Source organism: Panthera onca, chromosome D4 (genome assembly GCF_046562875.1).
Source record: "Panthera onca isolate mPanOnc1 chromosome D4, mPanOnc1 haplotype 2, whole genome shotgun sequence".
NCBI classification, from domain to species: Eukaryota; Metazoa; Chordata; class Mammalia; order Carnivora; family Felidae; genus Panthera; species Panthera onca.
The window spans coordinates 952,247-968,193 of NC_138351.1; positions in this window are offsets into that span (position 1 = coordinate 952,247).

The following is a 15,947-nucleotide window of genomic DNA, read 5'->3' on the forward strand; positions in this document are numbered from 1 at the left end:
GAGAGGCTAGCTCCAGAGATGGTGGAGTCTGACTGGCCCAAAAGTGAATGGGAGAGAGGCCCTGTCTATAAGGGGGCCTAGGGAATTCCAAGAAGGGTGGCCAGGGTCACCCTGATTATAACTGGAGCAGGGACCAGGGAAAGAAGAGGCAGTGAACAGAGTCTGGGGGGCCTTGAACAAGTGAGATCATTCATGGAGGTGAGGAATTGTCCCCAAAGCCAATGTCAGCCTCCCATCTGGGGAGCTTTTCATTGCTCCTGGTAGCAGGGCCAGGAGCCTAGAGTTTGAGATCCAGTGTGTTGCTTACCAGCTGTGTGAGCCTGGGCTGGTTTCCCTCAGTAAAATGGGAGTGTCCATGCCTGTGTCCAGAACTGTGCTGAGGACAAGAGGAAGCCACGTGCTGACTACTAGTGGATATCAGCATCATCACCTCCCTGGGGCATGTGTCTTCCCAGTCTGGTGCGTTAAAATTTGCACAGCTGTTAAAGGCAACAAAGGTGAAAACCACAGTTCCCTCCAGTTTCAGGCCTGTGCCAAGCCTTTGCCTTTGCAGACATCACCTCTCAGGACCCAGCGGCAGTGCCGTCTCTAACCCCGTGCACAGATGGGGAACCAGGCTCAGAGCCCTCAAGAGGAAGGCTGGACCCAGGCTGCAAAAAGGCTCACTGCTGACTTGGGTCTGGGAGGGGATGTTGGGAGAGTGGGAAGCTGGGGCCTGGGGACTCCAGAGGGAGCAGGGGCCACAAAGATGCTTGGCCCCATCATCCAGCTTTGCTCCAGGTCAGCCTGTACAAAAGCTGAGGCCAAACCAGACAGCAAGGTCACAGCCCAGCTCATGCACCTCAGGATGATGGTCATTCACCTCTGTGGTGATAATGCTATCATATACTAGTCCTGATGATGCCATTAGTGCTATTATTGTTGTGGGAGAGGGCGCAGCCCACTTTGACACACCCAAGGACTCTGGAAAGGCTCGCCTGTCTCCCTCACTTGACCTGGCCTCATGCAACACCCCCACTCTAAGTGTACCCTGTCTCTACCCTGTGCCCCCGTCCCTGTGGCCACCCTACCCTGGCCACTCTCTGGAATCCAGGCCTGGGCACAACCTTCCATAAGGCACTGACATGGGGCACATGCCCAGCACAGGGTTGGAACCAGGAAAACAACTCCTTCCATGACAACTTAGATGGGACAGGTCATGCCAGGGTCTGTGCACACCTTCTTCTTGCAGTGACCTCCACTGGAGTGCCAGAGCTGTCCTGAAGTGTGTGTGTGTGTGTGTGTGTGTGTGTGTGTGCACGCGCGCGTGCGCAATCTACATCATGCACCTGTGAGTCGGAGTTCTGTGTCTGTGGGTGTATTGACTGTGGACATAAATTTCCTGTTATTTGGTTGTTTTCATGTTTTCTGATGAGATTTTGGGGTGTCAGTGGGATTCGTGGGGAGAGAATTTTTGAAGTAGTTTTTGGTGCAAAAACGTGATTTTATTAAAGCACGGGGACAGGACCAGTGGCCCTGGCTGAAGAGCTGCCCAGGCACCATGAGGAGAGACTAGTTATATACTATGGAGCTGGGGGGAGGTCAAGTCCAAAGGAAGTTTCCAATGAGACTTTCATATGCTAAAGAAGACTCCCAGGATACTGGCGACCTAGCTATTGTCAAACTAGGGTTGTTTGCCCTCTAGCAAAGCATTAACATTAAGACATAGGGAGTTCCTGGAGAAATATTTCACTCTGCTGGCCTCAAGTATCTGTCAATAGGCTGCAGGTTATAAGGAAATTTAGTTCTATCTGCCATTTCCTTCTGCCTTAGTTTCCTACATCCCTACGGAGGGATGATGTTGGGGATCTAGGAAACCAAGTCCATAGGTTTCTGGAGATTAGTCTATTGATAAGATTGCCTTTTTCAAATGATTTACTGTTGTTTGTAAATAGGTGGCTACAGGCCGTGAAGGACTATAATCTCTATCAGTTAACCATTTGTTTTTTTCCTTTTGCTTTGTTTTTGGGCAGCTTGGGAGTACCCAAGGGATATCACACACATCCCACCTGGGGGTGGGAGTGGGGTTTTGAGGCCTGGAAGGTTGTCTTATGCTCCCTCATCATTTTCCTCTTGTGTTTATCTGTATGCATGTGTATCTGTGTCTGTGTCTTTGAATAAGCATATATCTGCTGTGCAAATCTCTGTGTCTGTGACTATTATATGCATCTCTCAGGTACATGTGTCCCTGTGGGAGTATCTGTGTGTATCTGTATTTCGTGTCTGTGTGTGTACTGGTTGTATGTGTGAATTTGCTGAATTGGGCTGCCCCCAGAGCCTGCAGCCTGGAATTTGCAAAGATGGATTATTAATCTCATCCAAAAGTATTTGAGAATAAGGTTCGTATTCTCCTTCTGGAACTGTGACGGAAGCAGGCTGGAACGCTGGCGGAAAAACCAAGTGGCACTCGGAGATCTTGGTGGATTGAAGATTTATTTTACACGAGCGGGCTCAGAGGAGACTGTTTCTCCAAAGGTCTTAGCCCGGAATGCAAGTGGGGAGGGTAATTTATAGCCGAGAGAGCCTCCATATCTGTGGGGGGTTTCATGCGCAAAGCAAACAAAGGAAGAAGAACCCAGAGGAGGGTCTCTAAGCTAGAGACCAGAGTTCGTTTTAGTCCAATCAGCCATCTTTGGTGTACTTTATCCACTTCTCCAACATTAAGAGGCAGCAGATCCATGGGATCGTGAATGGAGCAATGAGCCACAGTCTTGCAAACAAGTGGAATCACCCCCCTAGGCTGCCTTCGGTCCTTTTACCCTTTCCCAGCCACCTCACTAGCTCTGGCCCTCACTTTACCCTCCAGCAGGGCATGGGAAAGACAGGCAGAGATGGACACCTGGGTCCACAGGAGTGTCCCCCATGACCTTTGAGTCCTAGTTGTTGAACAGGCAGAAGGAGTCACCCAGGGCCCTTGGAACCAGGAGGGAGAATCTGGCCCTGGAGTCTTCTCCGATGGGACTTGGGAAGAATTAAGGAGGGACAGCATTTGGTGCCAGTTCATTTGTTGGAAAAATAAATAAAATACTGTGCCAAAGATGGCTGATGGGACTAAAACAAGGTTTGGTCTCTAGCTTAGAGACCCCTCCTCTGGGTTCTTCTTCCTTTGTTTTCTGCGTGTGGGAAAACCCCCACAGATATGCAAGCTGACAACTATAAATTGCCCTCCCCACTTGCATTTGGCACTCAGATCTTTGGAGAAATGGTCTCCTCTGAGGACGCTGGTTTTAAATAAATCTCTGATCCATCAAGATCTCCGAGTGCCACTTGGTTTTTCCGCTGGCATTCCAGCCTGGTTCCTTAACATATCTGGTTCCCTGACCAGGAAACCCAACTGTGCTGGCCCAGTGTTGCCACCAGTTTGGAAGAATGGCAAGGTGGTGACAGAGCGAAGGATCGCAAAGGAGAAGGTGTACCTGCCTGAATTGTGGCAGTCTCCTACTTGGTCGCCTTGGGCCAGCCCTCCTCTGTTGTTCCCGCTGGACTCAAAGAGACCTGGTAGGCGAGGACCTGGACCTGACGTTGGAACCAGTAAGGCCAGGGCCCCAAAGAAGTCAGGCCCACCCAAAAGGGTGGAAGGAGGGACCTGATCAATCCTTGGAGGCCTTAACAGGTCTCACAGGTAGAGAATTTTGCAGGAAGTAATGTAATAGACTCTGACTCGTGTGTGTGTGTGTGTGTGTGTGTGTGTGTGAGAGAGAGAGAGAGAGAGAGAGAGAGAGAGAGAGAGAGAGAGAGAATGTGCGACTTGACCAGGCTTGCCAGTCGAGTTAGAGTTTGTGGCTCCACGGACAGGCACCCTTAGGGTCCCCAAAAGTCTATGAAGTCTGAATGGGCTCTCCTGTGTTGTGGTGAGCATATAAGGTCTAGGGCAGTATCAGATCAGATTCCGATCGCAAATCACAAAGCTGAGTCTGCTATGGCCAAACCTCACCTAAAGTTTCACTCGGGAATGCGACCAGAGGAGTATCTGATTGGTCATCTCATCCGAGGGGATACCCTTCCTTTGTCTGTCTTTGCAACACCGAACACAAGAAAGAAATTAATAATGGGATCAAAACAGAGTAAGCCTACGATTTTAGAGGTCATGCTCAAAAAAAGTTTAAAGGGATTTTCAGGCAATTACGGGGTGAAAATGGCACCCGGGAAGTTAAGGACCTTTTGTGAACTAGAATGGCCCATATTCAATGTAGGATGGCCCTCAGAAGGGACATTAGATGCTCAAATAGTGCAGCAGGTTTGGCTAATAGTCACAGGGAACCCAGGCCACCCTGATCAATTTCCATACATTGACTCCTGGCTTGAAATTGCCCAAAACCCCCCAACTTGGGTGTGATTCATCATTAGGAAACAGAGCCAGGCAAAGGTTTTAGCCACTTTATCCGGAGACTCACCCAGGGAGCCAAAGAAGTGACCCACCGCTCCTCTAATATTTAAAGGAGATGCGAGGGAAGATATCATCTTCCCACCTCCTTATGACTCGTCAAGCTCCCTCCCCACTTCCCCTGAGATTGAAACTCCTCCCCCATCTGTCTATCCTCGGCCACTGCCAGAGTCATCTGTTTCCCACGCCCATCTCCCCAGCCCTCTTGGACCCAGAGAATATTCCCCCACAAGGGCCAGCAGCCAGATTGTGCCCCAGACCCAGACCTAATGCTCTCAAAATGTCTGTAAGGGAGATTAGAGAACCTGAAAGACAGAATGAGGATGTAACAGTCCAGCCCAGCCATTCCATGATATATTATCAACCTTTCTCTACAACCAACCCCCTCAATTGGAAACACAACACTCCATCATACTCTGAAAAGCCACAAGCAATGGTTGACTTGATGGAGTCCCTCTTCCAGACCCACCAACCAACTTGGGAAGATTGTCAACAGTTACTCTGTACTCTGTTTAATACAGAAGGAAAAAAATAAATAATGAGAGAAACACAACAGTACCTAGAAGATCACGCACCTCCGGGAATTAATAACCCTGCTGTCTGGCCTCAAGGTGCCACACCTGAAGAATGCCCAACATGGGATTTTACCACAGAAGAAGGACAAGGCCACATCTGATGATACCAGGAAGCCCTCCTTCAGGGAATCCAAGCTGGAGCCAAAAAGCCCATAAACATGACTAAAATATAGCCAGTCACACAACAGCCTGGGGAGTTTCCCAGAGACTACTATGAAAAATTATGTGAAACATACCGTGTATGTGCTCCGTTTGACCCCGAGGCACCAGAAAGTCAACAAATTGTAAATACCTCTTTTGTGGCACAGGCCGCCCCAGATATCAGAAGAAAACTCCAGAAGCTGGAGGGCTTTGCCAGGATGAATATCACTCAGCTGATAGAGGTCGCCAGTACAGTTTTCATACACAGAGAAGTCACAGCCGAAAGAGAAGTGGAGAGAAGACTAAAAAAGAAGGCCACCCTTCTTAAAGCAGCACTAAAGGAAACAGACACTGCAAAGATGGTAAGACCCCAACCACCAAAAAGGAGGAAGCCCACAGCCCCCTTAGCAAGGACCAATGTGCATACTGCAAAGAAAAAGGACTTTGGAAGAATAAATGTCCAAATCGAAAGGGGCCCTCAAAACCCAGCCAATATCAGGAGGAACCTCAAGATGAGAACTTTGTTGGTCTGGCGGGGATAGAATTGGACTGAGGGGGACCGGACTCTTTCTCTCTTGGCCTCCATGAGCCCAAGGTGGAAATGAAGGTAGGGGGCCAAACAGTAACTTTCATGGTTGACACTGGGGCTGAACACTCGGTTGTTATTTCCTAGGTGGTGCCCTTCAGCCAAAAGACGGCAACCATACTTGGGGCTACTGGGATACGGGCGATGCAGAAGCCCTTTGTCGAGCTTGACAATGTGAACTTGGGAGTCACAAGGTCCAGCATGAGTTCCTCTACTTACCTGACTGCGCGATTCCTCTCCTAGGCCAGGGTCTGCTCTCCAGACTTGGGGCCCAGATAACTTTTGAACCCACTGGACATAGTAGCCTCCAATTAAACCCAAGGCAGAAGGAAACCCTGGTCTTGGTGATTACCCTGCCAAGGGAAGAAGAATGGAGACTATTTTGTGCTCAGACCCTACCCTGTAGCCCCTCAGAATTCAGGCTTACACTCCCCTCTGTATGGGCTGAAGATAACCCACCTGGACTAGCTTACAGTTGGGGCCCCACCGTTGTTGACCTGATCCCTGGAGCCCAACCTCAGAGACAAAGGCAGTACTCTCTTCCACTCGAGGCTAGAATGGGTATACAAGAGCACCTGACCAAGCTCAGAGAAGCAGGTATTCTAGTTGAGTGCCAATCGGCTTGGAATACCCCGCTCTTGCCTGTCAAGAAACCAGGAGGAGGATACTGACCAGTACAGGATTTGAGGTCCATTAGCAAAGTGACTGTTTCCTTACACCCAGTGGTTCTGAACCCATATACTCTCCCCAGACACATTCTGGGGTCAGCCAAATGGTTTACATGCCTCAACCTAAAGGATGCTTTCTTCTGCCTCCGCCTGGCTCCTCAAAGTCAACCATTGTTTGCCTTTGAATAGACTGAGCCCGTTACAAGGCCCCAGAGGCAGCTGATCTGGACACAATTTCTCCAAGGTTTCAAGAACTCACCCACTCTTTCTGGGGAAGCACTAGCTACAGACCTTGCTGACTTCCCAAGGGAAACCACAGGGTGTGTTCTCCTTCAATATGTAGATGACCTCCTCCATGCCAGCAACACCCAAGAAGACTGTATGAAAGGTACCAAGGCCTTCCTGCAGCTCCTGTCCTACTTGGGGTACCAAGCCTCTTGGAAGAAGGCACAGATTTGTCAGCAGTAGGTCCGATACTTAGGCTTCCTCCTCACAAAAGGAAAAAGAGAACTAGGACCAGAAAGGAAGAAAGTTATCACCACACTGCCACAGCCCCAAACAAAATGAGGCTTGTGTGAATTTTAGGGGCCACAGGATTCTGTTGCATTTGGATTCCTGGATTCTCAGCCATAGTGAGGCCCCTCTGTGACCTGTTGGGAGGGCCAGACCGGGAGCCCCTCACATGGACTCAGGAGGCAAGGGCCACTTTCACAGAAATAAAGTTGGCTCTGGGACAAGCCCCAGCCCTGGGTTTGCCCGACATAGAGAGGCCCTTTAATCTCTTCATACATGAAAAGGACAAAATAGCCCTTGGAGTGCTCACTCAGACCATGGGGCCTTGGCAATGGCCAGTGGCCTACCTGTCAAAAAAACTTGACCCTGTGGCTGCAGGATGGCCACCGTGCCTCAGAGCACTGGCAGCCACAGTCCTGCTCAACAAGGAGGCAGACAAACTCACACTGGGACAAATGCTTAATGTTAAGGTCCCACATGTGGTCATGTCCCTCATGAACACCCAAGGATATCTTTTCCTCTCCAATTCTCAACTGACACAATACCAAGGCCTTCTCTATGAAAACCCAAGGGTCACTCTCGAAACAGTAAGAACACTAAACCCAGCCACCTTCCTTCCCACGGAGGAGGGAGAACCTGACCATGACTGTTCCAAAGTAGTGGATGAAGTCTATGCCAGCCGCCCGGACCTCCAAGACCAGGCCATAACAAGCCTGGAGATCACCCTGTTCAGTGATGGGGGCAGCTATTTACAAGAGGGCAGCCGAAGAGCAGGATATGCGGTAACCACAACCACTGAAGTTCTGGAGGCCAAGGCCTTGACAGAAGGATAGTTGGCACAATGGGCTGAACTGTATGCCTTAACCCAAGCCCTCATCCTTAGCAAATGTAAATGAGTTAACATCTACACTGATTCCTGGTATGCCTTCACTACTGTGCATGTACACAGGCCACCTATAAAGAAAGAGGCCTCCTTACTGCTGCAGGGAAAACTATCAAAAACAAGGAAGAAATACTAAAGCTTCTTGAGGCCATATGGCTGCCAGACAAGGTAGCTATCCTACACTGTAAGGGACATCAGAAAGGAGATGACCCCATAACTCAAGGAAATCTCCTGGCTGACAAAACAGCCAGAGCGGCCGCCTGTGATGACCCAGGTGAAGCTTCTACCTACACTATGACTCTTGCGCCCCAGAGGGAAGCCTCCCCATCCCTGTACACAAATGAAGAAAGAAGTTGGGCCTTGATAGAAGGGAGCACACTAAGCAAAGAGGGATGGGGGGGGGGTCATGCCAAATGGGCACATCTTTGTTCCGCCATCTATGGGAAAATACCTAGTGAAGGAATATCACCAACTCATGCACCAGGGAAAACTGCACTGGAAGCCCTCCTCAAAAAGAACTACTATATCAGCCAGCTGCTGGCATTATGCCAAGCTGTCAGTGAACAATGTGCAACGTGTGCCAAAATAATGCTTGGTCTGCCCCATGGCCCCCACCTGGCACGCAAAGGATGGGGGCCACTCCTTTTGAAGACTCATACAACCAAATAAAGGGTTCAGGTACCTTCTTGTAATAATCTGCACATATTCGGGATGGGTCAAAGCATTCCCGACCAGAAAGGAATGAAGTTGCAAGGTGGCCAAAGCCCTTCTATGGGAGATTGTGCCTTGGTTTGGTCTACCCTTAACCATACACAGTGATAATGGACCTGCATTTATGGCAGACATTATACAAACTCTGACAAAGTCCCTCAACATTACCTGGAAACTGCACACTGCTTACTGATCCCAGAGCTCAGGAAAAGTAAAGCGGATGAATCGCACCCTCAAGGAAACCCTGGCTAAGTTTCCACCAAGAGACTAATCTCCCATGGCCAGATTTACTACTGCTGGCCCTCCTGCATGCCTGATGCATGCCTGAGGCACTGGGATTCTCCCCTTTTGAGTTATTATATGGGTGAACCCCCCCCCACCATGTTTAGGAAAACTCCCAGGAGACCTACACCAGATTGGAGACAAAGGAATAAGAGAACAGCTCCAGACCTTGGGGCACTCCTAAATAAGTTACAGAGATACACCATAGAGAGGGCCCCAATTTCCTTAGGGACCCCTGTTCACCCCTTTCAGCCAGGAGACTCTGTGTGGGTCAAAGATTGGAAGAGAGAACCTCTTAGACCATGGTGGACTGTGCCACATACTGCTATTCTAACAACTCCAGCAACCTTAAAGTTTCAGGTATCATCCCATGGGTCCATCACTCCAGAGTTAACAAGGCCAACTCAGAAGAACCCACAACCTGGCAAAGTGATCCAGATCCAGTCAACCCACTTAAACTGTCCCTCCAAAGGCAAACTGGCCCCTGAGACCTCCAGCCCTGCTCCAGCCACACCCCAGAAGCTGGCTGGCTTGCGCATGGCAGAAGTCTGAGGAATCAATGCATGAACCTAGCCCAGGGGTTTGGATGAAACTCTGCTGGCCCTTGCCCCTTACTGATGCCATAGCCCTGATCTTCTTATTGTTGGGCTGATAGAGACTACACCAACAAGCTGGACATGGGACAAAAGATGCATGTTGGGTCCCACATACTTCCTTTGGATGGGGGGATTATTAAGTATTGCCAGCGTATTATGATAACCTCTCTCACCCTCAAACTGCCGCTTACCCACTTTGCCCCCAGGATTGCTATATGATAATAAGGGGATCAAGAGTGTTCAGGGCCTTCACCTACCTCCACAAAGATTGCTACAAGAGAAAAACACCCACTCTCTGTCAGTTACCCAGTGCCCCAAGGGCTAAGTATTGGACCATAGAGATAACCCAAAATGTCAGGAACCCATGTCATAACAAGGGCCTCCAGAGAGGGAAGCTTGCTTGCTACACTTACCTTCCTCAATGGGGGATCTCAGATGGAGGAGGGGTGCAAGACAGGGCCCTTCAAAAAGTTATAAAGGATACCCAGGATAGGATAATACAAGCCATAAATGCGACCACTCCCCTGGCAGCCTAGCAAGGTTTGAAACTTTCAGCCCTCAATCAGATGCTTACCAATTCCCCACTCCAGCATTGGGCCAACACTACTCTACAAGTCCTCCATAAAATAGATAATCACACCCAAACCTGCTGGATGTGCTTGCCCCTCAGTCAGAGGGTTTACTTAGCCACTCCCATACCTTTGTCCTGAAAAGCTCCTGAAAATCTCAAAACCAACACCTGTGTCTTAACTGAACCCCTGGCCACTGGGATCCATCTCACAAATGCCGACAATCTAATCTGCACAGTCCCTGAAGGTATGAATTGTACCTCTCTATGTAGAAGAAATGTAACTTTAAAGAGGAATGCAACCCTGTGTTCAACCCGTGGGGTGTTCTATCTGTGTTCTAATTCAGCCTACTGATGCTTAGAGGCCAACTGGACTCAAATATGTTATTCCATCTTCCTAACCCCAGAGATATCCATATACACTGAAGATCAGCTCTTAACAGCCTTTAGCCCCAAGTCCCAGGCTAAACAGGCTGTCCTGCTACCCATTCTGATAGGAACAGGAATTGTGATAGGAATAGGAACCAGAATAGGAGGCAAAAGTTCAACTGTTGGACTATACCATAGACTATCTCAAGAGATAAATGAAGACATGGAACGGGTGGCAGATTCTCCGGTAACCTTACAAAACCAAATGAACTGTCTGGCGGCAGTGACCCTCCAAAATAGGCAAGCTCTCAACCTCCTCACTTCAGAAAAAGGAGAAACTTGAATCTTTCTGGGGGAGGAATGTTGGTATTTTGTAAACCAGTCTGGAATAGTTACAACTAAGGTTAAGGAACTCAAGGAAATAATTCAAGGTAGACAACAGAAAAGTATCAATCAATGGGAAGGATGAGATCTCAGAGACTGGGCATCCTGGCTTCCCGCCCTGGTGGGTCCTCTCCTCTCCATAATTTTACTTGTATCCATCAGTCCTTGTATACTGAATGCTGTGGTACATTTTGCTGAAAACACTGTTGCTTGCCAAACTACTGCACGTATCTTAGCCCTCTGAGAGTATCAACCTATAAAACTGAAAGGTGATGCCTATTAAAGTTTTTTTTTAAGGCATCAAAAAGGGGGAATGTTGAAAAAGTAAAGTATGCCAAAGATGGCCGACGGGGCTAAAACAAACTCTGGTCTCCAGCTTAGAGACCCCTCATCCGGGTTCTTCTTCCTTTGTTTGCCATGCGCGTGAAAACCCCGGCAGATATGGAAGCTGTTGGCTATAAATTACCCCCCACACACACACTTGCATTCCAGGCTAACACTTTTGGAGAAACAGTCTCCACTCAGCCCTCCAGTGTAAAATAAATCTCCAACCCACCAAGATCTCCGAGTGCCACTTGGTTTTTCTGCCAGCATTCCAGCCTGGTTCCATAACAATAGCAATGGACAGATCATCTAAACAGAAAGTCAACAAGGAAACAATGGTTTTGAATGACACACTGGACCAGATGGACTTAACATATATATTCAAAACATTTTATATCAAAGCACCAGAATATATATTGTTCTCCAGTGCACATGGAACATTCTGCAGAATAGATCACATACTGGGGACACAAATCAGCCCTCAACAAGTACAAAAAGATCAAGATCATACCATGCATATTTTCAGACCACAACGCTATGAAACTCAAAATCAACCATGAGAAAAAATTTGGAAAGAAAACAAATACTTGGAGACTAAAGAAAATCCTACTAAAGAATGAATGAGCTAACCAAGAAGTTAAAGAGGAAATTAAGAAATACATGGAAGCCAATGAAAATGATAACACTACAGCCCAAAACCTCTGTGAAGCAGCAAAGGTAGTCATAAGAGGGAAGTATATAGCAATCCAGGCCTTCCTAAAGAAGGAATAAAGGTCTCAGATACACAATCTAAACTTACACCTTAAAGAGCTGGAAAAAGAACAGCAAATAAAACCCAAAACCATTAGAAGACAAGAAATGATAAAGATTAGAGCAAAAATCAATGTTGTTGAAATCAATGCTAAAGAAGAAAAAAACAGTAGAACAGATCAATGAAACCAGAAGCTGGTTGTCTGAAAGAGTTAACAAAATTGATAAGCCACTAGCCAGTTAAATCAAAAAGAGAAAGGAAAAGACCCAAATGAATAAATTCAAGAATGAAAGAGGAGAGATCACAACCAACACAGCAGAAATAAAACCAATAATAAGAGAATATTACGAACAATTATACCCCCAATAAATGGGAAATATGAAAGAAATGGACAAATTCCTAGAAATATATAAACTATAAAAACTGAAAAAAAAGAAATAGAAAGTTTGAACAGACCCATAACCAGTAAAGAAATCGAATTACTAATCAAAAATCTCCAAAAACATGGGGCGCCTGTGTGGCTCAGTCGGTTGAGCGTCTGACTTCGGCTCAGGTCATGATCTCGCGGTCTGTCAGTTTGAGCCCCGCATTGGGCTCTGTGCTGACAGCTCAGAGCCTAGAGCCTGCTTTGGATTCTGTGTCTCCCTCTCTCTCTCTCTCTTTCTCTCTCTGCCCCTCCCCTGCTCATGCTCTGTCTCTCTCTCTCTCTCTCTCTCTCTCTCTCTCTGTCAAAAATAAATAAACATTAAGGAAAAAAAAAATTTTTTTTAATCTCCAAACAAGAGCCCAGGGCCAGATAGCTTTCGGGGGGGAATTCTACAAAACATTTCAGGAAGAGTTAATAGCTATTCTCTTGAAGCTCTTCCAAAACATAGAAATGGAAGGAAAACTTCCAAACTCTTTCTATGAAGCCAGATTTACCTTGATTCCAAAACCAAAGACCCCACTAAAAAGGAGAACTAAACACCAATTTCCCTGATGAATATGGACACAAAAATGTTCCACAAGATATTAGCCAAACGGATCCAACAACCCATTTAAAAAATTAGTCCACACAATCAAGTGGGATTTATACCTGGGATGCAGGGTTCGTACAATATCCACAAAATAATCAATGTGATTCATCGTATCAATAAAAGAAAGGACAAGAATCACATGATCCTCTCAATAGATGCAGAGAAAGCATTTGTCAAAACACAGCATCTTTTCTTGATAAAACCCTCAAGTAAGTACAGATGGAAGGATCATACCTAGATATCATAAAAGCCATATATGAATGACCCAACGCTAATATCATCCTCAATGGGAAAAAATTGAGAGCTTTCCCCCTTGTTCCTTGTCAGGAACAAGACAAGGATGCCCACTCTCACCACCATTATTCAACATAGTATTGGAAGTCTTAGCCTCTGCAATCAGACAACACAAAGAAATAAAAGGCATCCAAATTGGCCAGGAGGAGGTCAAACTTTCACTCTTCGCAGATGACACGATACTCTATATGGAAAACCCAAAAGATTCCACCAAAAAAACTGCTAGAACTGATCCATGAATTCAGCAAAGTGGCAGGATATAAAATCAATGCACAGGAATCGGTTGCATTCCTATACACCAACAATGAAGCAACAGAAAGAGAAATCAAGGAATCGATCCCATTTACAGTTGCACAAAAACCCATAAAATACCTAGGAATAAATCTAACCAAAGAGATGAAAAATCTATATGCTGAAAACTATAGAAAGCTTATGAAAGACACTGAAGATGACGCACACAAAAAGAAAAAGATTCCATGTTCCTGGATAGGAAGAACAAATATTGTTAAAATGTCGATACTACCCAAAGCAATCTACATATTCAATGCAATACCTATCAAAATAACACCAGCATTCTTCACAGAGCCACAACAAACCATACCACAATTTGAATGGAACCAGAAAAGACCCCGAATAGCCAAAGCAATCTTGAAAAAGAAAACCAAAGCAGGAGGCATCACAAGCCCAGACTTCAAGCTGTATTACAAAGCTGTAATCATGAAGACAGTATGGTAGTGGCACAAGAACAGACACTCAGATCAATGGAACAGAATAGAGAACCCAGAAATGGACCCACAAACGTATGGCCAACTAACTTTGACAAAGCAGGAAAGACTATCCAATGGAATAAAGACAGTCTCTTCAGCAAGTGATGCTGGGAAAACTGGACAGCGACATGCAGAAGAATGAACCTGGACCACTTTCTTAGACCATACACAAAAATAAACTCAAAATTGATAAAAGACCTCAGTGTAAGACAGGAAGCCATCAAAATCCTCGAGGAGAAAGCAGGCAAAAACCTCTTTGATCTTGGCCGCAGCAACTTCTTACTCCACACGTCTCTGGAGGCAAGGGAAACAAAAGCAGAAACGAACTACTGGGACCTCATCAAAATAAAAAGCTTCTGCACAGTGAAGGAAACAATCAGCAAAACTAAAAGGCAACCGACAAAATGAGAGAAGATATTTGCAAGTGACATATCAGATAAAGGGTTAGTATCCAAAATCTATAAAGAATTTACCAAACTCAACACCCAAAAAAACAAAGAATCCAGTGAAGAAATGGGTGAAAGATGTGAATAGACACTTCTCCAAGGAAGACATCCAGATGGCCAACCGACACATGAAAAAATGCTCATCACTCCTCATCAGGGAAATACAAATTAAAACCACAAAGAGATGCGACCTTACACCTGTCAGAATGGCTAACATGAACAACTCTGGCAACAACAGATATTGGCGAGGATGTGGAGAAAGAGGATCTCTCTTGCATTGTTGTTGGGAATGCAAGCTGGTGCAGTCACTCTGGAAAACAGTATGGAGGTTCCTCAAAAAACTAAAAATAGAACTACCCTACGACCCAGCAATTGCACTACTAGGCATTTATCCACGGGATACAGGTGTGCTGTTTCAAAGGGACACATGCACCCCTATATTTATAGCAGCACTATCAACAATAGCCAAAGTATGGAAAGAACCCAAATGTCCATCGATGAATGAATGGATAAAGAAGAGGTGGTATCTGTGTACAATGGAGTATTACTCAGCAATCAAAAAGAATGAAATCTTGCCATTTGCAACTACGTGGATGGCACTGGAGGGTATTATGCTAAGTGAAATTAGTCAGTCAGAGAAAGACAAAAATCATATGACTTCACTCATATGAGGACTTTAAGAGACAAAACACATGAACGTAAGGAAAGGGAAACAAAAATAATATAAAAACAGGGATGGGGACAAAACAGAAGGGACTCATAAATATGGAGAACTGAGGATTACTGGAGGGGTTGTGGAAGGGGGGGATGGGCTAAATGAGTAAGGGGAACTAAGGAATCTACTCCTGAAATCATTGTTTCATTATATGCTAATTTGGATGTAAATTTTTAAAAAATAAAAAAACTTTTAAAAAGAGAAGAAAAATAAATAAATAAATAAATAAATAAATAATTTTTTTAAAAAAGCAAATAAAAGAGACCTCAAATTAATTTTTTGATCAATAAAAAAAATAGGTCTACAACAATAATATATACCAAACCTTACTAGCTAAGATAGTATGCTTAGCTCTTCCAAGTTATTAAAAGATTAATGCTTTCACTCAGCTTAATGGTCAACCTGATATATGATGGGTTCCTAGGGAAAGAACAGTTATTTATGCTTGGAGATTCAGGCTATTTCTTTGTTTTAATCAGCAGTCATTGTAAGTATGTTACTGTCTACAGATTTATTCTAGGCCTTTTTTCTATGTTTTAGTTTATATTTGAGAGAGAGAGAGAGTGAGATAGAGCAAGTGGGGGAGGGGCAGAGAGAGGGAGACACAGAATTTGAAGCAGGCTCCAGGCTCCCACCTGTCAGCACAGAGCCCGACATGGGGCTCAAAGTCATGAGCAGTGAGATCATGACCTAAGCCGAAGTCAGACGCTTAACCAACTGAGTGACCCAGATGCCCCTAGACCTATATTAAATTCGCAAATTAATATCAGACTCCAAATGCATTGATTATTATCTAAGCCTTTACTCATTCACAAGGTGCATTTACTTTGAACAAAATTTATTTTAATAAGATGCTCTAGTCTTCTGTTTTTAGGAGCTACACATAGAAGCAGAGAACCAACAGCTTCCTTACACACAACTTAACAGCCTTCTCT